Genomic DNA, 12,704 nt, shown 5'->3' on the forward strand with positions numbered 1-12,704 from the left:
CTGGAAGCAGAACCAGTTGCAATGGGTGTCGAAGGGTGGTGGAGATGGTGGGGGCAGAAGATAGGGCTGCAATTGCCTCCCCCAGTCCAGTAACTCTCTCAGTCAGGACCAATCAGGTCCCAAGGGTGCCGGACCAGGGAGGTCCAACCTGTAGTATCTAGAGGAATGAATTCCTAAGAAACAGAAAATCATGTTTGTATGCAAATATCACTGACCACTATCATTATCATACAAATGCAAGGAGAAAGACACAAGCAATATCTTCAAAAGACACTTAAGTGGCTAAGGAGTGTAAGTCCAATTGACTTTTCTTGACACTTGCACTATAAGTTCTCTCAATCAATTCTGAAATTCTGATCCATAGACAATAAAAAATACCTTTGCCATGTGACTAATAATGGCAGCGTAGTGTGTAGAGAATTAGTGGTTTCTGGAGACGAGTTAAAATCTTGTCTACAATCAAAAGTAAAAGTTCGCAAAGTGTAGTAGCTTTAGTAGCCTTTTATCTGCCTCAGAAGGCAACACAGTAGTCACACCTCACAGAGTTGTGCAAGGTCTAAAACAAGAACAAGGGATTTTCCAGGAAAAGACAGAGGTTCAGATATCTGAGTAGAATTATGCACTATGAGCAGCTTCAGCTAATTCACTTAGTTCTTTCAGAAGCACCAGTTTCACATTTAGAAAAAGGTGGCACAGAAATGCAAAACAGATTTAGGTCAAGTTGGTCTTACCTGGTGCTGTGCTGCATCAGTTCAGGTTAAGTTGTCCTCTCCATATTGTGCCCATCTTGTAGAAAATAGTTCCAGTTCCAAAATGTTCACCTACATGACTCTTTGAATTTTCCGTCCTTAGTTGCTTCCTCCAGACTATCCAAGCTCTGCTCGCTCTGTCACCCTCACTCACTCCCAGAATCAATGCAGCAGCATCTTCCAATGGTGTACCTCCCCACAGGCATTCAGGAAGGGGATGGGGTGTTGTAAGAAGAACAATGCAGCTTCAGATGGTGTCACTATAAAGACTCACTTCCCTCTACCAGCTCACTGTGAAGAAACAAGAAAAGGTCCATCAGCTTTTTGTTTTCTTGCACCAAGGACGTAGTTTTGTCACAAAATCAGGATCTATCTGCAAAACAAAAAATGTAGTAAACATTCTATGTCACCAATGGGTAACTTAGGCTAATGAGTAGGCTGCATGAGTGGACCTCCATCTCAGTGGACTGCAAGATTGTTGTAACCAAGACCATATCCCAGGAAAGGGTAGCTGTGCTAGCTGTATTTGCATACTTACAATTTGTGCACTTTGATCAGATGCAGACAGAGAGCACAGCTCTCACAATCCATGTTGCGTTCAATCACTAAGCACCTCACTTCATGTGTTTTTGCTTATGTTTGTCTCACTTCAATAATACCAGTAGGAAAAAAAACAGGTGGATGGAAACCAGTGGAATCTAGTAACCCTGTGCATGGGCAGCGGGGAAGAAAAGGTCTTGAGGGCCACACATAGAAGCTCATTGGGCTGCATAAGGCCTGCAGGCCATAGATTGCCCACCATCAAGTACTTACACTCAGAGGCCATGTCTACACTAGCCCCAAACTTCGAAATGGCCATGCAAATGGCCATTTCGAAGTTTACTAATGAAGCGCTGAAGCGAAAGCGGGGGTCGGGTAGGTATACCCTTGCTGTGATAGAGTTTATGCGTGCCCCTATGAACTCTATGTCCTGTGTGGGGTCAGTCTTTGACTTCGCGAGGTTGATGACTAGGCCCAGCGAAGAAAACGTGTCCGCTGTGATGCGTATCATGCGTAAGACCTCTGCCTTCGAGGCCCCTTTCAATAGGCAGTCGTCCAGGTATGGAACTATGAATACCCCCTGTCTGTGCAGGTAGGCTGACACCACTGCCAAGGTTTTGGTAAAGACTCTGGGGGCCGAGGAGAGGCCGAGGAGAGGCCGAGGAGAGGCCGAACGGAAGAACCCTGTACTGGAAGTGTTCCTTGCCGACCATGAAGCGGAGGAAGCGCATGTGTGCTGGGTGGATCGTTATATGAAAGTAAGCATCTTGTAAGTCGAGGGCTGCAAACCAATCTCCATCGTCCAGTGCCATGAGTATGGAGACGACTGTAATCATCTGGAAACGTTGCTTGCGCAAGTAGCGGTTGAGGCCCCAAAGATCTAAGATAGGCCTCCAGCCTCCTGTTTTCTTCTCTGTGAGGAAGTAGCGTGAATAAAACCCTTTCCCCTGGAATTGTTCCGGTACTCTTTCCACCGCCCCTATGAACATAAGGTGGTCCACCTCCTGTTTGAGCCTCGCCTCGTAGGTAGCGTCCCGGAAGTGGGGCCTGGAGGGAGGCTTCGTCGGTGGGAGCGACTGGAAGGGGATTGCGTAACCCGTGGCCATGATCTCCAGCACCCATTTGTCTGCGGTGATCTTTTGCCATTGGGAGTGAAACGGTCTGAGGCGATGATGGAACATGAGATGAGAGTGGCATTGCGCAATGGTAGTGACAGTGCAGCCCTCGACATGCCCGTCAAACTTGTTGCCTTTCGGCCTGTCCCGAGGGTGTATGGCTTTGTTGGGAATGTCGCCTGTGAGTTCTGTACTGTTGCTGCTGTTGATGTCGCCCTTGGTCGTAGCCCCGTTGATACTGCGCACGCTGTGGTTGGTAAGGGTAGCGTCTTTGCTGAGGGTAGTATCTTTTCTTCCTGTATGGAGGGGTATAAATACCCAGGGTTCTAAGTGTAGCTCTTGAGTCCTCACTGGAGTGGAGGACCGAGTCTGTTGAGTCTGCAAACAACTTTTGCATGTCAAAGAGAAGATAAGAACATAAGAACATAAGAACATAAGAATGGCCATACTGGGTCAGACCAAAGGTCCATCAAGCCCAGCATCCCATCTGCCGACGGTGGCCAATGCCAGGCGCCCCAGAGAAGGAGAACAGAAGACAAGTGATTTATCTCCTGCCATCCATCTCCTGCCCTTGTTATGAAGGCTAGGGCACCATACTTTATCCCTGGCTAATAGCCATTTATGGACCTGACCTGCAAAAATTTATCAAGCTCTTTTTTAAACCCTAATAGAGTCCTGGCCTTCACAGCCGCCTCGGGCAAGGAGTTCCACAGGTTGACTGTGCGCTGTGTGAAGAAAAATTTCCTTTTATTAGTTTTGAACCCACTACCCATCAATTTCATTTGGTGTCCCCTAGTTGTCTGGAGCCAGGATTCTCAACGCATGACCACTGCTGTAGCCGTTGAGCGTGCCGCCGTATCTGCCACATCCAGGGCCATCTGGACTCCCGTCCTCGAGGCTGCGTAGCCCTCTTGCACAATTGCCTTTAACACCAGCTTCTTATCTTCTGGCAGTGAATCCATGAGAGAAGTAAGCCTGGAGTAATTATCAAAGTTATGGTTCGCTAGGTGTGCTGCATAATTTGCCATTCTCAATAGCAGGGTGGAGGAGGAATATACCTTCCTGCCAAACAGCTCTAGCTTCTTGGCATCTTTGTCCGATCCCCCCAGTTTGTGCTGAGAAGTCTTTGACCTCTGCTGGGACGATTCGACCACCAAAGAATTTGGTTGTGGGTGACTGAAGAGGAACTCCATGCCCTTTGCTGGGATGAAGTACTTCTTATCCGCTCTCTTGTTTATAGGCGGAACAGAGGCTGGAGTCTGCCAAATGGTAGTGGCTGACTCCATAATGGCTTCATCCAGTGGGATAGCAATTTTAGATGAAGCCGGGGGTCTCAAATTTTTCAGGAGTTTGTGATGTTTCTCCTGCACTTCTGCCGTTTGAATGCCTTGCGTGAAAGCCACCCTTTTAAACAGCTCCTGAAACTGTTTAAGGTCATACGGGGGAGCGACATCCCTGGGGGCCATGGCCTCATCTGGGGAGGATGAGGAGAAACCACTAGGGTAAGCCTCCCTTGAACTCTCAGGTTCCTGTGGCCGATGGTAAACCTGCTCACTGGAGGACTGCGAAGGAAAGTCTCGGGGTTCTAAAATTAACTCCCCCTGAGATAACTGAGTTTCCGTCCCTGAACGGGAGTGTCCACGGGGGTATTGGAGGGCCAGGGGGGATCTGCCCCGGGCGTAGGCCTGGGGTGTCTGAGTCCAGCACGATAAGAATGACCATGGCAGCACGGGCATGGGTCCGGGGACGGAGACCTGGACCACTCTTGGGGTGTGTCCCCCCGATGTCTGGGAGAGCGAGACCTCCGCGATGACACAGATAGCGGTGACACTGGTTTGTGATAGTACTCCAGTGGATCCAATCCCAGAAAGGGTGAAGGTGGCCCAAGCCATAGTGACATTGGTTGGAGGAACGGAGAAGGAGGTTCTGGATAGGCCGGTGGAGACCCAGGCCTTCTGGGCGGTGTGTGTAGCACAGGGGGAGGGCTTGTTGTTAGCAGCAGCGCAGCCCTGTGCGGAGAAGGGCTGCGGTGCCGGGCTTTTGCTTTTGCCTTTCTCCTCCCCTGCGGGGCTGGCACCGCCCCCTCCCGCGCCGGGGATCTCGGCCCCGCTGTCGGCGCCGCACTCGGCCCGCTCAGCTGCGGTGCCGCACGGATAATGTCCTCCGGTGCCTGCAAGCTCCGTGCCTGTTGGCCCTGCACCGTTGGTGCCGCAGGGGTCGGTGCTGCCTGTGGCAGTGCCGCCGGTTCTGGTGCTTGCCTGGCCGATGCTCTAGGCGCCGCGCGTGCCGGCTGTTTCATAATTGGAGGCTCAGCCTCTGCCACGTGCGCTGCCGCGGTGCTGCTTGCCTGAGTATGCGGCTGGGGGCTGTGTGCTCCGCCCGTCCCGCTCGCTGAAACTGCCGGCAGGGATCGAGCTGGGGAGAGCTTCTTCCATTTTTGCACCGAGGGGGTCAGAGAAGCTGCCTTCCTCTTGTGGAACCCCGAGGGCCCTTCTGATTGCCTCTCCGGCACGTCTGGCTGGAGGGCCTTATCAAACAAGAGCATTTTAAGACGCATTCCTCTGTCTTTCCTGGCCCTGGCTGTGAGCTTAGCACAGTGGGAACACTTCTGGGTAACGTGTGATTCCCCCAGGCATTGGATGCACTCACTATGCCCATCAGAGGCCGGCATAGCTTCACGGCAGGACTCACACTTTTTAAAGTCTGAAGAAGCCATCGCGGTGAGTCTTTTACTGTTAATAGGGTATTTAGCACTTAATCCGTGCCTGTTTCCTCGAATCGCAGACCCCGGCCTGCAAGGCAACGGGCGGCCTACTGGCCTTCACGTCCACTCTTCTTCTCCGCTCCTCTCTCTCTCTCCTTTTTTTTTTTTTTTTTTTGGATATTCTCTTTGTCCTCTCTTCCTTTTTTTTTTTTTTTTTTTTTTTTTTTTTTAAAGAAACAACAATTTACACGTAGAAACACTGTCTAATCTGACTCTGGCCGTAGCCTGAGCGGATTCCGTCTGCAGCCGATGGCGGTTGAGAAGGAACTGGTGGGGACCAGATCGCGCATGTGGCCGGGGACGCGCAAGGGAGCGGCGTGCGCCGGCGCATGCGCAATCCAGGAGAAACTGCTGGAAGATTTCCGATCTGTGGCGCCGGGTGAGCCCGACACCTATTGTGGAGCACCCATGGGGACACTCGAAGAATAGGTATTTCAGTGCTTCATTAGCAAACTTCGAAATGGCCATTTGCATGGCCATTTCGAAGTTTAGGGCTAGTGTAGACATAGCCAGAGATTGCCTGTTTTATGGGGGGTGGGGTTACAGTGGATGTAACCCTATAGTACAAATGCTATGGGGAAATTATTACAGCAAGAGAAGTTCTTCTATCCTGGTGATAACTTCACCTCCCAGAGGCAGGTCTAAACTGCAACAAAACAGTTGGTGGCACAGCAGGGCTAATGCAGGCTCCCTACCTGACCTGACTCCACATGGCTCCTAGGAAGCAGCCAACCGATTCCTTCAGCTCCTAGGCATGGGGGGGAGGGAGACAGAGCAGCTTTGTGTTCTGCCTCTGCCCCAAGCACCAGTTCCACAGCCCCCACTGATCGAGAACCACAATCAATGGAAGTTGGGTGGGGTGCATACAGGGGTGGGCAGTGTGCAGAGCCTCCCTGGCCTCACTGTATGCTTAGCAGCCACAGGGACCTACTGAAAGTTGCATGGGAGGCCCACCAACATCCTACACACACTATTTCCAACCTCAAGTCCCATGGCCCTAAGCCTGGCGCCCCTCTCCCAGAACCCACACCACCTCCTATACTCTGAATGATTCACCCTCGCCTCACTGAACAAGGGGTTTACCTGCTGTTCATAATTATGGATATGTCAACCAGGTCTCATGATGTGGTCAGCACTTTGTGTGACACTTCAAGGGTATAAACTATGCAGGAGGAAAGGAAACACTTGGGTGGTACAAGGAGCTATTTTTAAAACAATGGTAATAAAACCTAAGTAAACAAGGATTAAAGCTGATTTGTGGTGAACATTTCCTAAGCTGCACCACCAGACACTGTGGAGTAGCCTTCCAAAGGACAGGTAGTGAGCTCCATAGTTCAGGTTACTGAAGGATGATGGGCAGGACTAAGCAAAGGAAAAGATACCAAAGTGAGAATCCTGAACTGCCAAGAGGGTTAGATCACATGCCCCACTGGGTCTTTTCCATTTCCAACAGTTGCGTCTTCGTGAATGCACAGGACTAGATAGGTTTGTGCATCCAAACAGCTGTAAAAGCCAGCGGTGCAGTTGTTCAGCCAGACATTTCACCAAGCTGGGGGCACACAACTGGCCATGCAGTTAGCTCTTAGGGGCTACACACACCAACCACTCAAACCAGTCCTGACCTCAGTTTAGTCAGTTTGGTTTCATTTTATTCAAAACATTTTCTGTGATCGTTTTTGAGCCTCTTATTTTTCAAATACTTTTACTTTCTCTTCTGCTTTGAGACACCAGGTATATCCTGCTTTTAGTGCAGCAACACAAAAAAACCTGCTCCCCACTGTTTTATGTTAATAGAGAGGCTGTCCTGTTAAATTGCATTTTCTTTAGGATTAGGAAGGAATTTTGTGATCTGACCAGACAGTCTGACGGCAGTAACATGCAGTCAATGGGCCTACGGCCACATGATGTCATTTGTCTGTAATTTTTGTATACAGAGCAGTGCAGTTCAATCACAGCATCTCATTTTCAGTGAGGTCCTGCATTTTACCCCGTTTTCTGGCTTGGTTACTTGATTTAAAAGGTCTAGTGAATTTACCTGCAGGTCACCAAGTGAGTTAACCCATGGAGATGGTCAGCATACATTATACAATGTCACTCCCAGGTTTCCCACAGAAGAACACAAGACACTTCTAGCCCTTTGCTGTAATGCGTTATCCCACACAGACTATTAAACAAGTTGCACCAATAGAAAAAAAAACAAGCTCATTTCCCACCATTGTCAGCTGCTTGCCACTATATTTTAGTTGGAATAATCTTGGCCATTTGTTGACAGATAAACACAATGAAGCCCAATGGTACAAAAGGATTGTCCACCATCCACAGCGTTATGGGAAACTGTTTGTCCTTCATCCTGCAATATTCCCTCAGGATAGCAAAAAAGTTACAAAAATTGTTAGGTGGCAAACTAATGATGGCTGAAGGCTGCTTAATATTTTCCAATCACTAACTAGACTTTGAAAGTAAAGGCTATGTGATTTTTTTTGCGGTGGGGGGGGTGCAGAAACAACTCAGGTAATTCAACCAGACCCTAGAGTCCTGCTCAGTAGAATGAGGTGCCTGAATGCAGTACCTTTACTTTTTATTGGATTCTATAAAATGGCTACAGCAAGAAATTGTTTACTAGGGAAGCTCAAGATACTTCTTCAATTAGGAAAAAAAACAACAACAACAAAACAACCACCAGCTTTGGCATAGACAGCAGTAGGAAGGGCCCTGGAAAGGGGAATAATGGTCATAGCCCCTAGAAAATTTAGTTTTGTAGTTCTTATCCCAAATAATTCAGAAGAAAAAGCTACTTTTGCAGGCATAAAGCTGCCAGTTTGTTGCAGGGTATGAAACTGCTATACCAAATTGAAAAGCCACTTCAAGGGGAAAATTTGTGATTTTGCCTAGGAGGGGATTAAAGCCCACTTTCAGTATGAAAAGAAAATAAAAACAGCCATCCTGGGTCAAACTAAAGGTCCATCTACCCCAACAGCCACTGTCAAGTGGTGCAGAGAAAACAAACACAAAAATTCCAGCTTCCGGCAAATCACTGCTGCTCATCTTAGCTAATAGCCATTGATGGGCCTATCCTCCAAGAACATACGTTATAGCCTTGGCGTTCACCGCAGCCTCTGGCAAGGATTTCAGCAGGTTGACTGTACACTGTGTGAAGATGTACAGTACTACTTTTTGTTTGAAGCTTTCTGTTATTAATTTCATTTGGTGAACCCTAGCTCTTGTGTTACCAGGTATAAACAATACTTATTTACTTTTCCACACCAGTCATGATTTTATAGACCACTTCCATGCCTACCATGCCCTGCCCAGCCCGCTCTTTTCCAGGCTGAAAAATCCCAGTCTTATTAATCTCTCCTCCTACAAAAAGTGTCCCATACTCCTACTCACTTTCGTTGCCTTTTTCTGAGCTTTTTCCAATACATTTTTTTTTTAAAGATGGGGTGATTATAACTGTATACAGTACTTAAATGGTGGACTTTTGCTCACATTCATAAGTACTTGTGAACATGCTTGTATTCTAAGTGTCAATCCCAAAGCATCTAAATCCCCAACATTCGCAAGTCCCTTCGTGACACCTCCCTTTCATGTCTCACCAACCACTATACACCCCAAGATGTTAGAACCACAACAAACAAATTCAGAACAATCCTCCTCAGAAATGGAGGCATTGATTGATGAGCAGTTCCTTGTGTTTTTTTACACTTGTCTAGACTCACCACATAGGGAACACATAAAGCATTTTGAAAAATTTTAGTCACCGTAATTATCTTTTTCTGCAAGATGGCAACCATAACAGCAGGTGGAAGAACCTACAACCAGTGTGTCAGCAGGCAACAATTTCAAATCTGCCTTCATTTCAATCCACAAATGTTTCCCAGTCTTACAGTTCACTCCCATTTTCCATTGCAGGGGAAGAGACTTTGCACTTTGCAATGTGCACTGAAGAACAGCAGATTCTGGCCATCTCGGGACAAAGACTATTGAAAAGAGGGGGAAGAAAAATACATCTCAGAAATGGTAGGGGTCATGAGAACACCATGCAGCAGCAGCCTTCTCTTGTTTATATCAAGGTTCCACTTAAGGACCTCTGCTGATCTCAGCTGTGGTAATATGGCCCAGCAAAAGAGATGGCTTTATATGAAAGATAGAAACTTCACAAAGAGCTTACAGCTTCTTATTGCTACAACCGCTTCTATTTTAAACCAAATAGAGGACAAACAAATACCAAAACAAAAACAAAAACCAACATAAAAACCTTGCTTTGTATTTTTCCCAGGAACTTGGTCCTTCAGTTGATGAGAGTTCAGATATGGATTCTTTTTCTTGCCTCATCGTATGACCTGAGTTGTACTTGACCCCATTAAAATATCAGAATCAGACTGGAAAAAGCGTAAGATGACAAGCTTTTGGGAAACACTCAAGAGGCTAATTTTTTTTCTTCTAAAGTCTGCAATAAAAGACAGTGAAACCAAAAAGAATTCTCCTCTCCCCTCACACGCCTTTTTTAGGAATGAAAAATGCATATTGTACTTCAGTGGGGAAGGAATTGTGGCCTTTGGAAGTCAGATTTTTTGCCCCCCCCCTTTTTTTTTTTGGCTGCTTAAGGCAAGATGAGAAGTACAGTAAACCCTCGCTTTAACAACTAATAGGGGGAAGGGCTGTCCGCTAATGCCAAAAGTCTGTTATAGTCAAATGGTTATACTGTATGATGATGCACTGACCTTCCCAGCCCATCACTCACTCCTGTCTGCTTCCCCCGCACTTCTGCCCCATTCTTCCTCTCACACCTCCCTCTCCCAATTACCAGGAGTGGAGCTGAATGCTGGCCTGGCTCCTTCTAACCTCCTGCAGCTCTCAACACTGCAGCTCTTCCAGCCCCTGACTCCAGGTCGCCTGCGCAAAGATAGACCATGGCCACCTCCAGCCTGTCAGCGGGCAGCAGCCTCCGACAAAATGGCTGCTACTCAGCACCATTGCGGGCAGCAACCTCCGACAAAATGGCTGCTACTCAGCACCATTGCAGGCAGCAGCGGCTGGGTACTGACATGCTCCACGCACATGGGGCTTGGGGAAGAGAGCTCCTGCGCTCTGCCGCAGCCCCCCGCCACCTGTCCTGGCTCCTCTGACCCCAAATGCTGTGGTGGCCCCTGAAGTCCCGGCAGCCCCAGCCACTTTGGCAGCTCCTCCAGTCCCAGTGGTGGCTCTGGAGAGTCTCTGGCATTTATTTGGGAGGGCGGGGGAAAGGGGGGCTGGCCAACGGCATTCGTTACTTCCACAGTCCATTATATCAGGGTCCATTAAATCGAGGGTTTACTATAAACCACAATTTCTTTGAATGCAAACTTAAGCCAACTGAAATATTGTCCATTCTTCATTATACAGTATACCACGTGCACAAGGAATGCAAACACATCAGATCAATGCAAAGTGACTCTGGCAATTGATTTACTGTAACATCCACCAAATGTTTTAAGTGTCCACTATGTAAACAAGTAAAGTGAATTAGACATACAGGCTTCACATCTTCAGAGCCAGCTGCAAATTTGTAAGCATCTAGTCATAACTTAAGCTGGTCTTCTCTCTGCCAGCTCAGACAACCATTTCATCCCATCTAATACAGAGGATATAGAGGTAAGTAAATTGGCAGAGAGTGCACCACACACACTTCCCAGAATGCATTCCTCCCCCCAATCTACTTCTCCACTCTCTTCAGTCCACTTTAAATGGGTCGTATTATTTCCCCCAAAATCCCAACTCTTGCTATTCGCGCATAATGGCACAGAGCAGCATCTGGTAATGGTAATTTTCACTAGGTAGGAAAAGGAACTACCTACTTTTTGCCTGCATAACTGTACACATAATTAGAGGTACCTGGCTTCAGCCAGTTACAGTTTGCTCAACTAGAACTAACCACTGAGTAAAGTGACAGCCATCAACTGGATAACACCTCTGATTAAAATGGAGCCCTCCAAAGCTAAAAGCTTGAATCTACACAATCTGCACTGAAGACCCAGGCTCTAAGTTGAGCAATGTAACAGACTCATCTTATGTGCATCAGGCGATAGATAGGAACTTGTACATCCTGAAGAGGGAGAGACAGGCATTCAAGACACTCAGCTTCTGACATCTCAGATACACTGGTCTTTTGTGGGTATGCAGAAGACTATCATGTAGCAGCTGGGAAGACGCGCCCAATTGAATGTTTTTCTTCTGATGTGCTCAAAACATGCCTATACTCAAGAGAGGACTTTCCTTACAGAAAGCAAATAAATTAATCCTACCAGAATCTTGAGTCCCTTTACAACTTGCGGGTTTGTTTACCTTTAGAAAGGAAGTCAATAACAGGGGACATGATATAAGCATAAAAATAATTAGGGGTATAGAAAAAGTAGGTTGGGATCATCACTTTCTCTGGTCTCAGAATATAGGGAACTGGCTAACATTCCAAAGGCAATTCAAAAACAATTAAGAGGCAAAAGTTTCATGGCGTCTAGCGCAAAAAAGTTTCAAACTGATTGCCGTGGGACATCATGGAGGACAAGAATTTAGCCAGGTTCAAAAAAGAATTAGATTTTTAGATGGATATCAGAAATTCAGAATGATCATAATCAATGACAATAAAAGTTTTGGAAGGGCTATTAAACTTGGTGCTTCAGAATTTAAGCCACTCTGCCTAACCAAGATCTGAAAGATCAACAAGAGGTGCAGATTAGTCCACAGTTACTTACTGTCAGGTTTATGTGTCATCTTCTGTGACGCATTGTTCTGCCCACAGACAGAAACAGGGCACTGAACTACATGGACCACTGCTCTGATCCAACCTGGCAATTACAGTCCTATGAAAATATATATCTTAAATTAGTTATTCCCCTATAAGCCATCCTCATTCTTCAGGCAAGGCCTTAAAAGAATTAATAATCAACAATGTATGACAAGTATCACACTAATATTCTAGTCCACAAACTATAATTTTCATATTTGGCTGCCTTTACTGGAGAGGTTTGGTATTGGTTGTGGGGTTTTTTTGTTGTTTTGGAGGGTGGGTGTTTGCTTGCTTGTTTTTTGCTGTCGATACCTCAGATTTCCATTGCCTTTCTGTTATTACTCCTGCTACCAATATGCTGATTCTAGCTGTGTCTGCCTTTTAAACCCTAAGTAATCATACCAAGTAACCAACAATTTAAGGGAAAACTGAACTCTTAATCCAAGATTTGAATTGTGCTCAGAAATGAGCTGCCAAAGTTCTGCAATGTTAGCATAGCCCTGAAATATAGAGCATCAGCATAGGAGACTCTTGAGAATGCTTAAAAGTTACATCAATTTTAAACTATTATTCCAACAATTTTGGCCTGATATAAATCCTAAAATTACTAGGACTGCAAGAAAGATCAGAATTCTTACTTTTGTTTATTAATTTTATTTGCAGATGAAGCTCCTTTGACTATGCAGGGGGGAAAGTTAAATGAATTACATACAATAAATCAATGTCTTTTTTTGGGTAGATCTTTCACACAGCAAAAGGAGAGAAATGAT

General features: G+C 46.5%; 1 protein-coding gene across 7 annotated transcripts in view; it reads right to left on the reverse strand.

The window, feature by feature from the left end:
* Positions 1 to 12,704, reverse strand: part of LOC142014786 (uncharacterized) — a 169,609-nt gene that overhangs the window by 64,752 nt on the left and 92,153 nt on the right. For 6 of the 7 annotated variants that reach the window (XM_074997907.1, XM_074997900.1, XM_074997901.1 and 3 more), the window contains one exon: positions 732 to 1,040. The exons of the other annotated variant lie outside the window; for it this stretch is intronic. The gene's annotated coding sequence lies outside the window, so the exon portion shown is untranslated. The remainder of the gene's footprint in view (positions 1 to 731; positions 1,041 to 12,704) is intronic. 7 annotated transcript variants of the gene reach the window in all.

Source organism: Carettochelys insculpta, chromosome 6 (assembly GCF_033958435.1).
Source record: "Carettochelys insculpta isolate YL-2023 chromosome 6, ASM3395843v1, whole genome shotgun sequence".
Taxonomy (NCBI): Eukaryota; Metazoa; Chordata; order Testudines; family Carettochelyidae; genus Carettochelys; species Carettochelys insculpta.